The sequence below is a fragment of the Pseudochaenichthys georgianus genome, chromosome 22 (assembly GCF_902827115.2).
Source record: "Pseudochaenichthys georgianus chromosome 22, fPseGeo1.2, whole genome shotgun sequence".
NCBI classification, from domain to species: domain Eukaryota; kingdom Metazoa; phylum Chordata; class Actinopteri; order Perciformes; family Channichthyidae; genus Pseudochaenichthys; species Pseudochaenichthys georgianus.
Genome location: NC_047524.1, coordinates 29,533,736 through 29,555,300, shown reverse-complemented (window position 1 = coordinate 29,555,300; position 21,565 = coordinate 29,533,736). Strand labels below are relative to the sequence as shown.

The window sequence follows — 21,565 nt, the reverse complement described above, 5'->3', positions numbered from 1 at the left end:
TTTTACATTTTTGGAGGGAAACGCTTGTGTTCATGTTAGCATGGGTAGCATGATCATGTTAAGACTATGAATATCATTTTACCACAACAGTGGATGAACAATTGGTATATGTGTTTGAACAAGAACAACAGGAAGAACAAAGTAAAAGGGACGAACAAATGTGTGAACAAGTATTAAGAACAGTGTATGGAAAAAGTGATGTGTGTTGGAACAAAACAAAGTCAAATGAATGAGAATGAGAACAAAGAGGGTTAGGGTTCAACAGAAAAAGATTAATTCAGCCAAAAAACACAATTTTGATTAATCTAAAGTGTAGAACAATCTTCAACACAGACCAAATGAGTGCCCTTGGACAACAACATATATGGTGGGGCAAAGAAACGATAAATTAAATTGAGAGAGAGTGGGAGACTGAAAATGATACTATGATAAATATTCAAACTATTTACAAAACTATTTACAGAAGCTCCTGTTGAACCATGGTTCAACAGAGCAACACAAACAGGTTTGTCAACAATACAAATTAAAATGACGAGGCCACTTTGCCAGGGGGAGGTGATCCAGCGACGAGACAATAAAGCAATTCATATTAAGTTCTGTTGAGACACCACAGGATATAAAACCTTCCAAGCGATGACCTCTCCTCACCTTTCACCTGTATTTCAGGTCCTTCAACGTCTGCAGCACTATGTTGCAGATGTTTTATGACTCGGTGGTCTCCAGTGTGATCTTCTTTGCTGTAGTGTGTTGGGGCAGCGGGGTGAAGACAGCTGATGCCAACAGACTCAACAAGCTCATCAGGAGAGCAGGCTCTGTCCTGGGAGTGGATCAGGAGTCGTTGGCAGTGGTGTCGGAGGGGAGAATGCTGAGGAAACTCCTCGGCATTCTGGACAATGGGTCTCACCCCCTGCATGCCAGGCTGGTTTCCTACCGGAGCACTTTCAGCCACAGACTGAGATCACCGAAGACCACCACACAGCGCCACAGGAGGTCTTTCCTCCCAGTGGCAATCAAACCTTTTAACTCTTCACCCCTAAGTAAAGGGCACTGAGATCGTACACACCAACACTATGTGCAATATACATATCAATATAATTAACATCATTGCAATACACTCGCTGCTATATATATATATAACTATGTACAATATTATATTATTATTAGTATTATTAATAATGCTATGATGACGTGCAATTACGTAACTGCCACTACGTTTTAATTGTTGCACTGCTAGCTCCTGAAATACTGCTAATAATGATTGCATTGATTGTGTGACCATCTATGTTTCTATGTTTCATGTCTGTGGATGTTTGATTGCTCTTTTTCTGCTGTGTTTATTGTATTTTGTTACTCTGGCACAACAATTTCCTTCGGGATGAATAAAGTCTTATCTTATCTCTGCCTGAAATCAGGACCACTCAGAGGAGAGTGCAGCACATCAAACTGGAGTCAGGAGTGTGAATAACACATTTTGGCCAAAACAAATTGTTGCTTACCAAACAGTGGCTGAACAATGGACACCAACAAGTGAAAAACAGAAGCATAATTGTGCGAACAACAATTGTGGGTGGGGGGGGGGGGCATTTTACAAATATTTACAAACAACTATTTACAAAAAAGCAACTATTTATAAAAAAGCAATACTATTTACAAAAAAGGATTAGGGTTAGGGTAAGCAACTATTTACAAAAAAGCAAAACAGAACTCTAGTCTAGGGCATCCAGGGGCCTAACCATTTTGAAAAAAACAAGAAGGTTCCTTTGTGAAAGGGACATCCTCTTCATCTGTTTCCTGGGCCCTAAAAAGCAGAGCAAGAATAGGAACAGTGGTGAATAAGGGGAGAGAATACAGTTGGGAGCAGACTGAACAGCAATATTCATGTTAAAATGTTTGCACAACACATATTATGGCACTTTCGTTTATATTGCATTTTAATAGATCAGTTGTCATACCATGGTTGGATGTGCAGCATTTGGATGCTCTCATCGATCCGAGAAGGGGTTCCGGATGTATGGCTTCCCTAAGGACGTAGAGCGAAGGAAGAGATGGATGGCAATGGTCAACAGACAAAACCTGTGTCTGAAAGAGGACGACAACAGCAGAAAACTCTGTCATGTAAGTAATGTTCACAGAGGTGACGTGACTTATTAACATTTTAAAGGGCATCATATTTCCAAGTGTAGAGAATTATGACTCTTCAATGACATTTGAAGTGTGCAGGGGAAACTGATCAAACCTACCTACCCACAGGTACACTTTGAAGACGACCAATATATTGGCAACAAATCAGGAGGAAATTTTAGGTTGAGGCCAGATGCTGTTCCAACAGTATTTATACATCGGCCTAAGCCGAAAAGGAGAAAATTCACGTCAAGGAGTATGCCTCCAGCTGTCAGGAATAATGACCACACCTATTACTGCACATCAAACATTGGTATGATATATGAAGCTAACAATGTTTCCCATGTTATATAATTCAAGGATAGACTACACTCCTAATGCAACTTTCAGATTATACAGCTTCAAAACTACCAGGGTTCAGGGATTCTCTGAAGACTCATATACCACATGTACATAATCTACAGATCTCTTCATACTGTAACATTGCCAATAGACGAACTTAGAGGAATGTCACTATAGGAGTGTAGTGTACCCTTAAATAACAATAGGTGCACATGTAAAGGCAGCATACAAATATAACAGCAATTGCCTTCTTATTGTTACAGAGATTCAGGGAGATATTGAGGTGGAGTTCCAAGGGAATGAAAGGGACATAACAGACAGAGAGAGTGAGACAGATGTCAGCAGACTGCCAGGGGCCAGTATGTCAGGGGCCGACAATCAAGAGGCCACCTTACCAGAGATCAGTGTGCCAGGCAGGGGTCAGCTGTGAAGAGGCCAGTTTGCCAGGGTCAGGTGCTCCAGGGACCAGACTGCCAAGGGCCAGTTGTGACCGGGCTCACGTGGAGGATCTAATGAGGCAACTGAGAAGGGAGAGATTACTAAGGCTGCGGCCACACGAGGACGAAAACGGCTAAACGCATAGGATTAACGCAAACGCAATCGCAAACAAGCTTCCGTCCACACGCAATAGTTATCCGGATAGTGTCTGTCCACACGAGACCGCTCCGTTTAGCTCCAACCGCTGGAGAAGCTGCAGTACATATGCCGAGCCTGTACGTGGCGCTGTAACTTCCTCCACAAAAGCAGCGAAGAAGCATGGTTGTCATGGTTGCCCTTCTGTTTATTCTCCGCGGTGGGGGCCGAGGGAACCGGGCAGAGTTTTTCGCCAGTCAACGTGTATTAAAGTTTAAATCTTCCGGACAAAATGATAAAAGTGCCGGTCAAAGGTCTTCTTTGTTATTTATTGAGCTTTAAAACAAATGAATAACGACTCTATATAATATAATAATAAAATACACGGAGCCTCTCTTTTTCCTCCCTCTCTTCGGACAGCGTCAGTGTCTGTCTCATGCAGCAGCTCATCCAGTAATGAGTGGCCCGGCCGACAGTAAAAATAAACATATTTATAACTAGTTTAGGGAGTTTGCGAGGTAATTAAAATAGCTAAGGGTGATGATCTGACTTGAAGTGTGTGTCTTGCTGCAGCGGGAGGAGCTGCAGGTGAGCAGAGCTGCGTGTCTCCGTCCTGTCAGATTAGACTTCACTTAGGTCCATATCGAGAGAAAGATAAATAATCTGAATTCAGGGTGCAGTTTACTTTGACGCGGGGGTGAGCAGCAGAGGTGGGGAGAGGCGGGGCTATTGCCTCATCATGATCAGAAAAGGATCGTATAGGGCGTACACACGGAGCCGTTGGACCCCCCAGAGCGTTGCGTATGCCGTTCTATCCACCTTGGGACCCGTTATCGTTTCCTCAGTCGTTTAGTGCCGTATTCGGTCGTCCTCGTGTGGCCGAACGGTCTTTATGACACTAAACAGTAACGCAAACGACCGTTTTCGTCCTCGTGTGGCCGCAGCCTAAGAAAGAGAGCCGAGAGGGCTCTGGTAAACCAAAAGAGGATTAATTCGGCATTAAAAAAAAAAACACAATTTGATTAATCTAAAGTTTCAAAAAATCTTCAACACAGACCAAATTAGAGCACTTGGGCAATCAAAAAAAGGTGAGATACGGTGGGGGAAAGAAACTGTGAAAAAAGCAATACAACTAAGGTTCTGTTGTGGCACTACAGGATATAAAACCCTCCAAGCCATGAATATGCCTCTGCCTGACATCAGGACCATTCAGAGGAGGATGCAGCACGTCAAACTGGAGCCAGGAGTGTTGGGGGAGGTGTTTGATATGCTGAGGCTGAAGGCAGATGGCATGAGTGAGATGGAGAAGAAATGTGTGCTCACCTTGGATGAGATGTCCATCACCCCTAGCGTGGAGCTGCATCTGGGAACAGGGAGGCTGTTTGGGAACACAACACTACCTGGCCACAAAGGCCAGGCCACTCATGCCTTAGTGTTCATGCTGGCTGGTGCTACTACGCGGTGGAAACAGGTTGTGGCTTACCACTACAGTGGTAATTCTACTGACGGTGCAGTGTACCGGCCCATAATACTCACCATCGTTGAAGCAGCGGCATCTATAGGGCTTCATGTGGTTAACATCACCACTGATATGGGGAGCCCCAATAGGGCTATGTGGAAGTCCTTTGGGGTGACCTATGACAAGCCGTGGATAGCACATCCTGTGAAGCCACACCAGCACCTGTACTTCATGCCTGACGTTCCACACGTGGTGAAGAATTTAAAGAGTGCCTTGGTGAATGGTCACGTCATCACCATACCACAGGATGTGGTGGACAAAGAGAAGCTGCCGTCCAGTGTGGTGTCTGTTGGCCCCCTGAAGGATCTGGTGTCATACCAAGAGGGAATGGCCCTAAAACTGGCACCTAAGCTGTCTAGAGGCGTCCTGGAGCCTAGTCATTTTGAGAAAATGAAGGTCAGTTCAGCAATGCACGTCTTCTCCAAGTCATCGAGTGCTGCCCTGAGGTACATGGTGGCGGAGGAGCACAGACCAGAGTCCTACCTTACCACTACGTGGTTGTTGGAGACGGTGGACCACTGGTTTGACCTCATGTCGTCACGCAACACTGTTACTGCCCTAAGTCATTTCAAGATGGAGGAGTATGATAAGGCCATCAGCTTCCTCCGGGACTCCATCCATCTGTTTCGGGGCCTGAAGATCGGTCCCAAGGGCAGCTGGAAACCAGTCCAGACAGGACTGGTGATGGCCACAACAACAATCCTGGAGGTCCAGCATGACCTGTTGAGACAAGGGCACACATTTGTTCTCACAAGCCGCTTCACTCAAGACTGCCTGGAAAACACATTTTCGTCCATTCGTCTGAAGAACTCTGCCCCAACACCTGTAGAGTTCCAATATGCACTGCGCGCTGTCACCGTGGGCCAGTTCCTATCGCCAGTGCATACTGGCAGTTACGTGGAGGATGGATCAGACCACTTGGCAGACTTCCTGGACACGCAGAACAGCAGCTGCAGTCCTCCTGACGTTCTGAGAGTGGAGCAGCTAGTAGACCTGACAACACCACCTGACTAAAACCGAGTCCTATGTGCTATACCAACTTGCAGGATACATCGTGAAAAGGGTCATCAGCTTCTCACTTTGTGACAAATGCCAGTGTGCCCTAGTGAAAAATGTCAGTGATGGTGAAAATGAGAGAGCTGGTCTGCTGGTATTAAAATAATTTAAAAGGGGTGCACTTTACCGTCCATCAGATGAGGTTTTCACCCTTGTTCAGAACGTGGAGCAGCTGTTCCGTGTGAGGACGAGCGATTCCCTCATGGAGTCCTCAAATGCAGTGTCACAGCTGGAACACGAAGCCATGTTGCTGGACAGCAACCTGCCCTCATGCCATGACCTGAAGAAAAAAATCCCCTCAACATACATCAGGCTGAGGTTAAGGATTGCATCAAAGTGCATCAGGGCTGAGAGGAAGGATAAACATAAAGGGTATCTTGGCAGCAAGAGTCAGAGTAAGAAGGCAAAGAAGACCTAACAGACCTCTGCACCGAAGGTAATAACATCTAGGCCACTGCCAAACACCTTACTCGTTGCCATCGATGTACTTGGCATCTCCATTCCCGGTCCTCCGTCAGCAGCCTCCAGCCTCCTCTTCCTTCAGCAGCAGCACCCTCCAGCAGCAGTATCCACCTCCAGCAGCAGTACCCTCCTCCAGCAGCAGCCCCCTCCTTCAGCAGCAGTACCCTCCTCCAGCAGCAGTACCCTCCTCCAGCAGCAGTACCCTCCTTCAGCAGCAGCAGCAGCAACAGCCATATGAGGCTGACATATGAGGCTGAATAAAAAAAAGTGCTAATTATTTTTTTTAAAGTGTTTATTTTGTTAAAAATAAACATTTTGGATGCATGACCATGACCATGTTTTAGGCTCATCCTTCATTCACTGCTGTAATAATAGCCTTTCAGTAGGCTATTATTTGTTTAAGACTGAATAATACCTTTGAAGAACAATCATTAAACTAGTGTGTATATTACAATACAAAGGAATCTATCCTAGCATGCCATCAAGCATTAAAAAGTAGCGCTAGGCTAGTTGTACAGTACAGATGAGTTAACACGGAACAGTACAAAAGAACACTAAGTACAGTCAACATGTCACATAATGAAATGTGAGTATATCCCAAAATGCAATGAAATATTAAATGAAATATTTATCACAAACGCCACCTCATTTCTACTAGTGCTAGTAGTTAAGTCATATCATACAGAAAAAGCCGACTAAGGATGGCTGACACGGTCAGGTTCAGCAGATAAAAACCAAAATAACAATAAAAACACATAATCAATCTAAATCCTGCTTGTTAGTTACCCAGCATCATTGATATATAAGCTGCTAGCGATTCATTACTGAAATCTTACCTTCAAAGCTGACGAAGTCGCGCTAGCTAACTAGCAGGCAATGCTAGCAACATTGGTTGTAACAACCAAGATAAAATATAGATAAGTACGCTGTGCATATACAAATGAAGACCAGTATAAGCATCATAAAGGGCCTCTGATACAATATAGACAGTTGACAATTCAAAAGAGTTCGATATTTCAGCAACTTACCTCTGGAACTAATCGACGCGCCATAAGTGAATGAGGTCCAACGCCCAAATGACAATATTTTGAACTATTTCGATGTCCATACCCCGGAAGTAGGCGCCGCCATTTTTTACAACGGAGGTCTATGGGAGTGTCGTAACTCTTATCTCTATGGCTCTGCACCAACCCAGTCTCACGGCATTTCGTGTTATAGTCACGACATTTAATCTATTGATTCGTGTTCACCAACACGATTTCCCCATTTTTTTCGTGTCACACAGAATGATTTTAAAAGCAATGTATTTCTATTGGTAGTATGTTTTGTGCCTGCAGCACGTCTTTTTGTCTCTTGGAAGACCGGAAGCTGTGGGGTTCATAAAAACATGTTCTTACTCAATATCAAGCCACGATTATTGTTTTTATTTTAAATCGTATAATGTCGGACTTTTTTTGTCGTCTGTGAGGAAAAGAAATGGGGCTCAGAGCCTCAGAATACTGAAATCTGTATTTTTTTAAATCTTTTTTTCCTTCTAATTTGTTATTCTTTTCTAAATAACACACTGTTATTTACTCAACAATAACACACAATTATCCTTGTTTTTATTTATTGGTTTAATTCCATAATCTCGGGCTTTTTTGGCGTCCGTCAGGAACTCAATATAAAAATAACCGGAAACAGACGTAGCATCATTGCGATACACAGCCACTGAACTGATTACCCCAGATCCTCAGCTATGGTTTAAGCTCGCTGATTGGATGTTTTAGCCGCAATGCATGTAGGGATATGGTGTTCATACCATATCAAATCCGAAAAACTTTTTTTTAAAAAGAAAATGGTGTTTTTGCTTTTCTCTTTGAAAGTCATCACATAACGGCATTGTAATACACGGTTAGGCTGCATTACATATTACAGATCTGCCGTAGTTCTTTATTTATAGAGCCCTGATGAGAAGACCTTTGGAAAAACTGGAAGAAATGCAGCCGAAACTACCGACCACGACCGACACATCACTACTTGTCAGTCTGTCAGTCACTGAGTAACGACACCAGGCCTGGGTGACCTCCAACACTTACTAACAAAGCACAAGCTGCCTGCAGGAGAGTGGAGCAGAGTGAAATAAAATAGACTGGAATGGGAGAAACGCATTAAAATGCAGTTCCTCCGTCAAACAGGTTTACCATTCATTCATGCTACCTGTTAGCATCTGGCATCTGTTAGCATCTAGCTCTCCTGCTTACAAACATTTAGCCATCCCTGCTTATACAAGTAGTAGTTTTAGTTGTCTGCGATCTGCGGAGGCCTACTCCCACCTGTCGAGTACGGCTGTACTGAGGTGTTTTTCCCCCGGAGACGTCGCAAAGAGACGGAGCGGCTCCACCTGTTGCTGCCTGCGATTTGCGATCTACCGAGGCCTGCTCGTCGCGAAGAGACGGAGCAGCTCTACCTGTTGCTGCATGCGATTTGCGATCTACGGAGGCCTGCTCGTCGCGGAGAGACGGAGCGGCTCCACCTGTTGCTGCCTGCGATCTGCGATCTACGGAGGCCTGCTCCCACCTGTAGAGTACGGCTGTACTGGAGAGGTTTTTACCCCGGAGTAGTCGCGGAGAGACGGAGTGGATCCACGCTTCGGGCTTGGCCTGCTTCCACCGGGCATGTGCTGCTGTGCGGAGGAGGAGTTTACCACGGCTGGGGCCTGCTTTCCACCTGTCCTGGTTCTGCTGTTGCAGAGGCCTGCTTTCACCCCGGGGATACCACGGAGGGACCGTAGCGCTTCCACGCTGCTGCTTTCGCCTGTCCTTTGCTGCTGTGCTGATTCGCTCCAGGAACATCGCCGATACTGTGTGCTGGTCTGGGAAAATGGCCCATATCGGGATTCTGCTGTGCCTGTTAACTGTTTTGGACTATGAGAAGATCTCTAGTCTACTGGATTCAGGTCTGTTCTGCCACCCGCAGTGGGCATCCCCTGCAAAGGTTCGGATGTGTTACACAAACAATTACCGGTTGACTTGTCACAGGCAATCTGCTCGACAAAATATGTTAGTCTTTTTTGTTTTCCTGCGATGATGGTTCTTCAGGACTGCTTCTTAAGCTCAAATCACACGCTCGCAGACTTTTCCGGTGTTTCTAAAAGTAGATGACAATGTATGTGTGTCGTGTAAGAGGAAAAGATGCCTGTTTTTGTTGTTGTTATTACTGTCAGGAAATGTACAACCTAACCCTGGTCCGCCCAGTGGTAGTAGTCAGATCGCTACTCCTGCTGACTTTAAAGCTAGGTCTGGGTTGGGTTTCATCCACTTGAATGTGCGCAGTCTGTTAGGTAAACTAAATGGTTATAATGTGTATCGTTCCGACCGGCCTAATAAAGGTGGTGGCGTTGCCATTTATGTTAAGAATAAGTTCAGTGTAACCACATTAGTTTCCAAATCTATTAGTAAGCAATTCGAATTTTTAGCCATAAATATAGAAGTGGCAAAGGGGCAACAGGTCATGGTGGTGGGCTGTTACAGACCCCCCTCAGCTGGCAAGGACTCCTTGTCTTCGCTAGCAAATCTTTTATCGCAACTAGACTACAAGGAAATAGTGCTACTTGGATATTTTAACTGGGACTGGTTAACTGCAGTGTCAGAGGATTTTAAAAACCTTTGTATCTCTTTGAATGTTACTCAGATTGTTGACAGTCCTACTCGCCCTAACATTAAGTCCCCTAATAAATCCTTCCTAATTGATCTAATTTTAACTAATGCTCCCTATAAATACTTATCTGTGGGAGTATTTGCGAATTATCTGAGTGATCACTGTGTTGTAGCCACAATTAGGGACACTAAGGTTCAAAAGGTTAAACCTCGTATTATTATTAAGAAAGACATAAAACATTTTGTGGAGCAGGGTTTTGTACATGATCTGTTTGGGTTTGATTGGGGAAAAATCGATCTGTGTGCTGATGTAGAGACTGCATGGTCTTATTTTTATCTTGGTTTTATGGAGATCATTGATAGACATTGTTGGAGCACCACCCAATGGCGGTGGTGGAAGGTTCACCTCTGCTCCGCGCCGTCCCTTGATGAGTGGTCTGCTATAAGAAGAAGGACTCAGACACCGAGATATGAGATAAGCAATAAGCTGAGTTTACTGGTAACAACAACAACAGTACATAAATACGAACAAAATACAGAGTACCCCGTACAAAATACAGAGTACCCCGGACTCACGTTCTACCCCCGTGCGATATACGTATCACTATAGCCAGTCAGAACCAGAGTGTCCAGTATTGAAATGTTACAGTATTTATACACATAAGCGGGGAGGAGTTGTGTCAATTGCTCCTCCCTTCATATCTTCTAATTCTTTGTTCACTCCTGGGCGACCCCCAAGCAGTGAGTCAGCTGGTGTTGATTTCGTCTGGTCCGTCCCCTCTCTTTACAGTGTGTGTGTGCAAGTATGACGTCTCTTCCAAAGAGCACGTCCTGTTATGAGTGAAACAGTCTCTCTTATCAAAGCTTAGTTACATTACAACATTTGATTAGGTCAGCTGAGACCCCCTTGCACCGTATGCAAAACTCACACCCTACACAGAGCAGCAGGGAAACGGATAACACCTTATTCTAACTTCCTGTTGTGTCCTCAAACCCCCTTGCAAAAACATCCGTTGATCACTCACACACATTCAAAGGTCACTCCAGGGATTTGACCTAATCAGTCAAACCACATGACATGACATTTTCAGAATACAGCTTACAGTCAGCAATGTTAATACATTTGATCTCACAATTTCCATAACAGATGTTTCACTATATGTTGCACATAACAGGTATAGTTGATCAATTATTATTTCCAGTGGCGGCTGGTGGAAAATATTTTTGGTGGGGCTGTTGATATAGTGAGTAAAAACATTTTTTTTGGGAGAAATGACCCCTTAAATTAGAACTTCTGGTGATGTAATGGCGCGTTTCCAGTGCAGCGCAGAGCTCGCTTTAATGCTGCATTCAGACCGGACGCGATGCGAATATTCGCTTCGCTCTAAACGCTTCTATCCCATCGCTCTAGTCGCTCGAATTTCACCGCAGCTGCCAGCTGTGTTTACTCGCATCATTCAAACAAGACGCGCTGGCTCGGGAGCTACAACTACAACAAAATGAACATATTTTACCGTGATTAAATTGTAATACAGGTTTCTAAATGATGCCGACGTAACAACATACTGATACCGGTTACTAAAAACCATGAATTAATGCTTTGACAAGTCTGCAGACAGACGGCAGGCGAAAAACCTTTTAGAATGCTTGTTTTCTGAATGGATTTTTTTTTGTATGTGGGAAGAGGTGGGGTGGCGCCCCTAGCGCCCCTATGGGTCTTCCGCCACTGATTATTTCGTTGTACAACAATCAAACAATAATGAGAAGTTACATCACCCACTACCCCAGCAGCCAAACAGTAGCAACAATCATACAGCATATAGCCACTGCAATGAGCACACATCATTTATGGAATCTCATGTGATCTCTAAATGAATATAGAAATACGCCGAATTAAACTTTTTAATATAACACTATAACTGGAAACTGTGAACACCTTTAACATGCACTCCTGCGTACATTTAGAGTAAAGGGACGAGACAATCCTGGGTTTTCTGCTGAACTGTCTAGTCTCCTGCATGAGAGAAACAAGGCCTGGGCAAAGGCTAGGAAATCAGGCTCAGAGGTAGAATGGCTGCGTTTTAGGCAGCTAAGGAATAGCTTCACTTCAAATGTCAAAAGTGCAAAGTCGAAGTACTATTTGTCAGTTACCACAGAAAACCTAAATAATCCTAGGAAATTTTGGAAAGCCATAAAATCGATATCCACCAGTGAGATCCGTAATGAGCTACCTCCGTGCCTCACCACAGCATCTGGCTCTATATCGGACAGGGCCACTATGTGAAATTGCTTTAATGAGCATCTTGTGTCTTGCGGTTCTATGTTTGATTCTGTGACTAACTCTGCTTCTGTGAACACCCCAATCCGTGACTCTGAACAATGTGGTCTGGAAAACCCTTTCAGTTTTACTCCTTTTACTGTCAATGTTGTTCATGAAGCATTATCTAAGCTAGATCCTAAGAAACCGGCTGGCCCGGACAACGTAGAGCCTTTCTTTTTAAAGATAGCTGCAGATTGTATTGCTCTTCCTCTCACTACTCTTTTTAACCTCTCCCTCAGCACAAATGCAATTCCAAAAGTATGGAAGTCAGCTTATGTCTTGCTTTTGCTAAAAGTCAGTCAGGCTTCAGAAAGAAACACAGCACCATCACTGCGACAATGAAAGTGGTGAATGACATTACGAGTATTTTAGATAATAAGCAGAGTTGTGCAGTCCTATTTATTGACCTTTCCAAAGCGTTTGACACCGTTGATCATCGCATTTTGAAGCAGAGGCTACTCAGTATTGGCCTATCCAGCCATGCAGTGGGGTGGTTTGTGAACTACCTCTCTGAAAGGTCCCAATGTGTTCATTTTGATGGGCTGTCTTCTGAGTGGTTAAACATTGCTAATGGTGTTCCTCAAGGTTCTGTTTTAGGTCCACTTTTATTCTCTATATATATATCAATAGTTTAGGTGAAAATGTGGATGAAGCTACTTTACATTTTTATGCGGATGATACCGTGATGTACTGTGCAGGTCCCTCCATTAAGGAGGCTGGTGTTAAATTACAGGCTGTTTTTAACATTATTCAGACTCAGCTCACTGAGCTTAAGCTTCTTTTAAATGTTGATAAAACCAAGGTAATGCTCTTTTCTAAAGCTAAAAAGACTACAGACACTGCTTTGGATATTGTTACTATGCAAGGACAAGTATTCAAAGTGGTTACCTGTTATGAATACCTAGGTATCTGGCTTGATGATTGTCTTACTTTTAAACTTCAGGTCATTAATCTGAGGGTTAGACTAGGTTTCTTTTTCAGAAACAAGTCCTGTTTCTCATTTGAAGCCAGGAAAAGGCTAGTCACTGTGACCTTTTTACCTGTGCTGGACTATGGTGATTTGATCTATATGAATGCACCTGCCCATTGCCTGGAAAAGTTAGATGCCGCCTATCACAGTGCCCTGAGATTTGTTACTAACTGTAAAGCACTTACTCATCACTGTACCCTGTATGCCAAGGCAGGTCTGTGTTATGAACCGAGATACAGGACGCAGGACCCAAAAGCAGGATTCGGAGACAGATGTCCAAAAATAGAATGTTCTTTAATCACAAATTAAATCGTACTTTCACAAAAAATAGAAAGTAGATAAAAAGCCAAAACAAGTTGTACAGCAACACAAAAACTCACTTGACAAAAGGTCTAAATCCCAAGGTAGGTATCAGGAGTCAAAAGGCCTGGGTGCTCACGACATGAAACATAACGAACTGACAAAGGAACAGAGAAACACCAGGGCTATATATAGGTGAGGGGGATGGGCACAGGTGAAAACAATCAGGGCAGGGCCAAGCAATCTCACTGGCGCGAAACACACAAAGACAGGAACTGTGGGATCTGAAATGACAGGAAAGATTACTTTCAAAATAAAAACATAACTAAACCTAACATATCTGTCGAGTCACAACATTACCCCCCCCCTCTAGGGACGTCTCCTGACAGCCCAGGCAGATTAGGATGTTGCCTGTCGAAATCCCTGATCAACTCCTGATCCACAACGTAGCGAGACGGGATCCACATCCTATTCTCTGCTCCATAGCCTTTCCAGTCAACGAGGAACTGCCTGCCACGTCCCCTTCTCCGCACTGCCAGCAGTTTCTTTACTGTATAAACAAGGCCACCATCAACCATTCTGGGGGGTGGCGGAGGTTTAGTTGCGGGCACCAAACTGCTTTCCTTGACAGGCTTGATCTTCCCAACGTGGAATGTAGGGTGGACCCGCAGGGACCTGGGGAGTCGAAGGCGCACAGACACAGGGTTCACGATCTTCGTTATTGGAAAGGGACCAACAAACCTGGGGCTAATTTTCTTGAAGCGACATGGAGGGGTAGATCTTTCGTGGACAACCACACCTTCTGCCCAGGCTGGTACACTGGAGCTGGCCGGCGGTGTCGGTCAGCCCCCCTTTTCATTGAAGAAGAACTCCTTAGAAGGGTTCGACGGGCAGCCGCCCAGATGCGATGGCAACGTCTGACCAGGGCATGTGCAGACGGGACCAAGACCTCCTTTTCAGTCTCAGCAAACACGGGTGGTTGGTAGCCAAAGACGCACTGGAAGGGAGTCATACCAGTGGCAGAGGTAGGAAGAGAATTGTGGGCGTATTCCACCCAGGTTAGATGCTTGCTCCATGATGAGGGATTCTGAGCCACCAAGCACCTCAGACATGTCTCTAACACTTGATTTAATCTCTCCGTTTGTCCGTTGGACTGGGGGTGATACCCAGAGGAGAGGCTAGCGGTGGCTCCAATGAGACTGCAGAACTCCTTCCAGAACTTGGAAACAAACTGTGGGCCCCGGTCTGACACAATATCCCTGGGAAATCCATGTATCCGGAACACATTGACCATCATAATTTCCGCCGTTTCCTTGGCCGAGGGTAGCTTGGTCAATGGAATAAAATGAGTCATTTTCGAAAAACGATCTACCACTGTTAGTACAGTGGTCTTACCTTGAGACACCGGGAGTCCAGTAACAAAGTCCATGGATATGTCAGACCAGGGCCGTTGGGGAATGGGCAACGGCTGCAGCAACCCAGCCCGAGGCATGGAAGAGGTTTTGCTGCAAGCACAAACAGGACAGGCATTCACATATTCACCAACATCTTTAGCCATGGACGGCCACCAGAAACGCTGCTTAAGTGCGAACATGGTTCCTCTAATCCCAGGATGACAAGTGAGCAAGGACGTGTGAGCCCAGTGAATGATCTTGGAGCGTAAGGGCACTGTAACAAACAGCCTATTAGGCGGACACTCACTAGGTGCTGGACTCTCAACATTTGCTTGCTGCACCTCTTTTTCTATCTGCCAAGTTACCGCTCCTACCACACGGTTCAGTGGTAGGATGGGTTCTGGTTCCTTGGCAGCAGGCTCAGGGTTAAACAGACGGGACAAGGCATCTGGCTTGGTGTTCTGGGAGCCAGGTCTAAATGACAAGGTAAAATCAAAACGACTGAAAAAAGTGTCCATCTAGCCTGGCGTGAATTCAGTCTCTTAGCCTTTTTCATGTATTCGAGGTTCTTATGGTCTGTCCATACCAGGAACGGCTGAGCGGCCCCCTCTAGCCAATGTCTCCACTCCTCCAAGGCTTGTTTCACTGCCAGTAGTTCACGATTTCCCACGTCGTAGTTCCTTTCCCCTGAGGACAACTTACGGGAGAGAAAAGCACAGGGATGGAGCTTATTATCCTTTGCAGCCCGCTGAGAGAGAACTGCCCCCACACCGAGGTTCGAGGCATCCACCTCTACCACGAACTGTCGAAGTGGATCTGGGATGGTGAGGATGGGAGCAGAGGTGAACATCTCCTTTAGAGCTTGAAAAGCATTAGCAGCTTTGGAGTTCCATTCAAACGGGACATGAGGAGAGGTAAGTACATGTAGCGGGGAAGCAATAGAACTGAAATTTCTGATGAAACGTCTATAAAAATTTGCAAACCCCAGAAACTGCTGTAGTTTTTTCCTGTTGACAGGAACTGGCCACTCGGCCACGGCACTGACCTTGGCAGGTTCCATCTTTAGTTGACCGGGGGCAATGATGAAACCCAGGAACGATGTGGTTTGGACATGGAACTCGCACTTCTCTGCTTTAACATAAAGTTGGTTCTGTAGCAGGTGGTCGAGGACTTGACGGACATGCTGCTGGTGGGTTATGTTGTCAGGAGAAAAAATCAAAATGTCATCAAGATATACAAACAAACTTATTCAGGAAGTCCAACACCTCATTTATGAGGGCCTGAAATACTGCCGGTGCGTTTGTCAAGCCAAAAGGCATCACTAGGTACTCATAGTGTCCACTAGGTGTGTTAAATCCAGTCTTCCATTCGTCCCCCTCCCTGATTCTCACCAAATGATAAGCATTCCTTAAATCCAGTTTGGTGAAAATGTTGGCATCTTGCAAAAGTTCAAAGGCGGAGGAGATGAGTGGGAGAGGGTACCTGTTTTTGATGGTGATTGCGTTCAGAGGGCTGTAGTCTATACAGGGCCGGAGTGATCCATCTTTTTTGTCTACGAAAAAGAAGCCCGCTCCCGCCGGTGACGAGGAAGGGCGAATGAGTCCGGCCTGCAAGGAGGTCTCAATATAATTGTTCATGGCCTCCCTTTCGGGTCCGGAAAGAGGGTAGAGGCGACCCTTTGGAATTGGGGAGCCAGGTACCAAGTTTATTGCACAGTCATTAGGCCTATGTGGTGGCAGGGCAGTGGCTCGGGCTTTACTAAAAACCTCCTTTAGGTCCCAATAGCAACTGGGCACCTTGGACTTGTCAGGGAAATCATGCTCCTGTACTTGGATAGCCTCAGTCATTTCTGTACATGCAATCCTTCTTGCATGGGGAGTGTTGTCATCAGTCTTATTGTCTCTCAAACAGAAATGCTTGCAGTCCTCTCCCCATCCCTTAACTCTCCCAGATCTCCAGTCTATGTGTGGGTTGTGCTTGACTAACCATGGGTAACCAAGAATAAGTGGATGCTGAGCAGAGTCAAATAAATGGAAAGTCATGTGTTCAGTATGTGTTGCATTTACGGTTACTTCAATGGGCATAGTACAGTGGGTAACGGTAAACAATAACCGACCATCCAGAGCAGAGGCCTTTAACGGTTGCGTCAAAGGAATTACCCCACAGTTCCACTTCTTGGCCAACCCCCAATCCATTAAACTTTCATCCGCACCAGAGTCTATGAGAACCCCCTGAGTTAAAACATGTCTGTCTATTTTTACTTGTACCTGTGTCAACGTACGAGGAGGGAATACAGATGACAGTCGGCTCACCAGGGTCCTCCTCGTCCCTGATGAGCCCGATCTTTTGCTGTACATGAAGCCAGGAGGTGCCCCTGCTCCCCACAGTAAAAACACCTGCCCTCCTGAATGCGCCGAAGACGTTCTTCCGGAGTCAACTTAGCCCGACCCAACTGCATGGGCTCCTCTGAAACACTAGGGAGCACTCTTCTCTCAGGAGGAGTATCGGTAGGAGGTCTCCAGGCGGGACGATGGCTTGGTGTGTCCCCTTGATGTCGAGGCAGACGTGCCACACTCTTGAACCTTTCTTTTTGTCTTTCGGCCAGTCTATTGTCTATTCGAACTGCCAGTGCAATGACAGAATCCAAGTCTTCTGGGAGGTCCAAAGGTATTAACTGGTCTTTAATGGAATCCGAAAGACCAGACAAAAAGGCGTCGAGCAGTGCTGCAGAATTCCAGCCACTATCTGCTGCAAGGGTCCTGAACTCAATGGCATAGTCCGATACTCTGCGCTGACTCTGCTTAATCTGCATCAGTGCTCTGGCTGCCTCCCTTCCAGGAGCCGTGCGATTAAACACCTTGTTGAGAGTGTCTGTAAATACATCCAGCGAATTACAGGTAGATGAATCTCTCGCCCATTCGGACGTAGCCCAGGCCGCTGCTCTCCCCGTTAAGTGGCTCACCATGAAGGCCACTTTGGAGTGATCAGTGGGGAATGCAGCAGGGTTATATTTATAATGGAGATCACAATGAACAATGAAAGGGCAGCAGTCACCGGAATCTCCGGAGAATCGCTCTGGAGATGCCAGGCGAGGCGGTGGAGCATGGAGTGGCACATGGTCAGCTGGAACAATAGGTGTGTGAGCAACAGCAGGGTGCTGAGGGGATGAACCAGCTTCCAGGTGAGCGAGGACACGGTGCAGCTGTTCGGCAAGGTGATTCACCTGAGTATTGACTGAGGCTTGAAAGTTTTCCTGACGGCCGGTCAGGTCCCTCACCCCCAGGTTGATTGCGCCCAGCTGCTCCTCATGCTGGTGTAGTCTTGTTCCTTGAGCTCGCAGAGCTATCTTCACTGTCTCTGAATCCGCTGGGTCCATATTTTGGTCAGTTCGTACTGTTATGAACCGAGATACAGGACGCAGGACCCAAAAGCAGGATTCGGAGACAGATGTCCAAAAATAGAATGTTCTTTAATCACAAATTAAATCGTACTTTCACAAAAAATAGAAAGTAGATAAAAAGCCAAAACAAAGTTGTACAGCAACACAAAAACTCACTTGACAAAAGGTCTAAATCCCAAGGTAGGTATCAGGAGTCAAAAGGCCTGGGTGCTCACGACATGAAACATAACGAACTGACAAAGGAACAGAGAAACACCAGGGCTATATATAGGTGAGGGGGATGGGCACAGGTGAAAACAATCAGGGCAGGGCCAAGCAATCTCACTGGCGGGAAACACACAAGAGAGGCTTCTCAATACTCAAATTTCCTCTCCTCGACTCCCCTCCTCGACTCCCCTCCTCGAGACTTAGACCCGCCCACAGGAGATGCGAGCGGAGGACCGAGGAGGGGAACCGAGGAGAGAGGAGGGGAAGCAGCAGACGTTTAAAGAAATGAGAACTCCTCTCCTCTGAGCGGTCATATTAAAGCGACGTCCGTTCATTATTACGTGGCAACAGCTGCATCAGCTGTCGAGTGTTTTGTCATATTTTATAATCTTTTTATATTTATAAATATAATATTTTATAGTTAGATCAGCTGAACATTGTTCCCCCACATATTTACTTTGAATTCATTGAGAGTGCGGTATAATGAGACAATAACAGGCTACAGATGCGGACACACACACACAAATATATTTATATAAATATATACAATTTAAAGTATGAGAGCACTCTCATAATAACGTAACACAATCAGAGACTGGATATATCCCCCCCCCCCTCTCTCTGGTCGCTGAAATGGGGAATTGAAATTACGGGCCAAAAGTTGTATTTGCAAGTATTAAAAGTAAGGACATCAAACCAACTGAGACCCGTCTGTCCGCGGCATCTGCGCACTGTACAACACACACCTACACACTGTACAACACACACACCTACACACTGTACAACACGCACCTACACACTGTACAACACACACCTACATACTGTACCACACACACCTACAGCTGCTAAAGCATAATCAGGCTACAGCCGTTGTGTATTTTATTATGTGAAGCACTAAATGGTTTTAGAAAAATATGGACTCTTTGTAGATATCTACTAAACTAAAGCAAATAAAGAGAGTATGCCTGTTATACTGAGTGATATATATTTTACACACTGCTCTGCTTTCTGCAGGACCTCACAGCTGTTCTCACTGTAAACATCGCGTTGCGATGAGAGCAGGTTCTCAAATAATATCCAGGGGATGCATGCAGAGCTGTCATTGGCTGAGATAAGTCCGGCCGTGCATCACGCCTCCACCGTTCCCGGAAATGCATCCGCGGAGGAGCCGTGGAGGAACCATCAGTGTATCCTCGGTTATAGCTCCTCCAGAGAGCCTCCTCGATGCTCGATCCTCGGTCCTCGGTGTGCATTTAGAGAAATGAGACGTCCTTCAAAATGGCGCGCTGAAATTCATTTCCGGGTCACTACCGGAGGACCGAGGAGTCGAGGAGTCGAGGAGGGGAAATTTGAGTATTGAGAAGCCTCTAAAGACAGGAACTGTGGGATCTGAAATGACAGGAAAGATTACTTTCAAAATAAAAACATAACTAAACCTAACATATCTGTCGAGTCACAACAGTCTGCCTTCACTAACTGTACGGAGGCTCAGTCATTGGTACATGTTCATCTATAAAGCCATGTTGGGTAAACTACCTTTTTATATCTGCTCTCTGATCTCTCGACGAATTGAAAGTACTTATTGCCTGAGATCTCATGATGTTGTTTTATTAAATGTGCCAAGTGCTAGGACTGTCTTAGGGAAGAAAGCTTTTAGTTGTGCAGCTCCACTAAATTGGAACAGTCTGCAAACCTGTTTAAAACTGAGCACTTTGGTTCCCCTGCATCATTTTAAAACTCGGCTGGGTGACATGCTGTTTGATACTCATGGTACCTATAAATATAGTTTGTAAACTGTACCCTGTACATTATGTTGTATGTCATCCTTATTGTTGTTCTGTTGTTTTTATGTTACACGTGTAACTAATGTCCTGCAGGTCACCCTTGAAAAAGAGATCTTTTGATCTCAAGGGGCTTTCACCTGGTTAAATAAAGGCTACAAACAAATACTTGACGTGGATCATAAATATATCAACAATTAAACAACATCTTCAATTTCTCTTCACACAATACGTCCCCTTGCAGTATCAACACTAATTCGGCTGACTTTTACATTTGATCTAATTCGTAGATAGGTTATATTTACACCATAACGGTGCAAAGGAGTTGTAGTTTTTAAAGATATTACTGATTTTCTTTGAATATAAGAATGTAAATACTGAGTCTGAAATAATATAGCAATATGCTGTAAAATTATGTGAAAACATGAATAGAACTACACATCTTCAGATGTTGTACATACATAAGTGTCCTACACTAATAATACCAAGTTATTATGGCTGTGTGTACCTTGTGTGCACCGCCTAGTGATTAAAGCACGTTATTGAATTATTGTTTTTATGTCTTATATTTGATGAAAAAAACATTAAGAGTACATACTGTCATCGGGGGAAAGTAGAAGGTCAATGATAGAAATATAGAATATAAAAAATCAAGAAGATACTATAAGTGATCTCTACAATAAAACAGTTTAGTGCTGGATGTACAAAGATATTAATAGGAGGATGTGCAAAACAGGAAAACGAATTAACCTTTATTTAAACATTAAATAATATTTCAGATTTAAGGTCTTCTTTTAAATAAGAAAAAAGCTTTGGGGGTATCAAAAGATAAATATTAAGCCTGACAAAGTACTTAACGTCTAATATATTGCTTTCCTGCAATGTTAACTATGTTGAAGCACTTATTTTAACTGATATTATACATATGAATTATAATCTTATGTATGTAGATAGTATAAGAAATGTGCAGAATATGACAGTTTAATGGTGGAGGTACACACATATTGATAGATGTCTTGTAATGCACTGTTGAGGAACCTCAGCTGCGACCCAAGTTTTTCATTCATTGCATAACTACACCATAGTTGTGTATATGATATGTCAATAAACCTTAGAAAATCTTGAAAGGGATGTGCAAAATAGCCATTATACTGTCTTTAATTAACTATTAGTAGAGAATAACGAGTAATGAATATACTTTATTACTCGTTTCCATTCATGTCAATTGCAGTTAAATGTTTAGTCTTCTCAAGCACCAACTATCACATATCTCTCCTGATTGTTGGCACTTGACAATCACCTTACCTGAATTTTACTCAAGTGTAACTAAAGTCTGATTTAAGGGTTGTTTATATTTCACATAATTAATCAGAATCTGCAAAGTAACTCAAATAAATGTAGTGGAGTAAAAATACCAGGTTAACCTCTGAATTGTAGTGGAGTAGAATTACAAAGTAACAATGAGCTGTCATGTATATATTA

The 21,565-nt window shown here is 44.4% G+C and overlaps 1 long non-coding RNA gene across 1 annotated transcript; it reads right to left on the bottom strand.

Moving 5' to 3' along the window:
• Window positions 1-1,711: 1,711 nt before the first annotated feature.
• On the bottom strand, window positions 1,712-2,290 carry LOC117468056 (uncharacterized). The gene is made up of 3 exons (XR_004554423.2): window positions 2,241-2,290; window positions 1,953-2,079; window positions 1,712-1,798 (listed from the first exon to the last, which is right to left on the bottom strand). It is a non-coding gene; the product is annotated as an uncharacterized lncRNA (long non-coding RNA).
• Window positions 2,291-21,565: the final 19,275 nt, after the last annotated feature.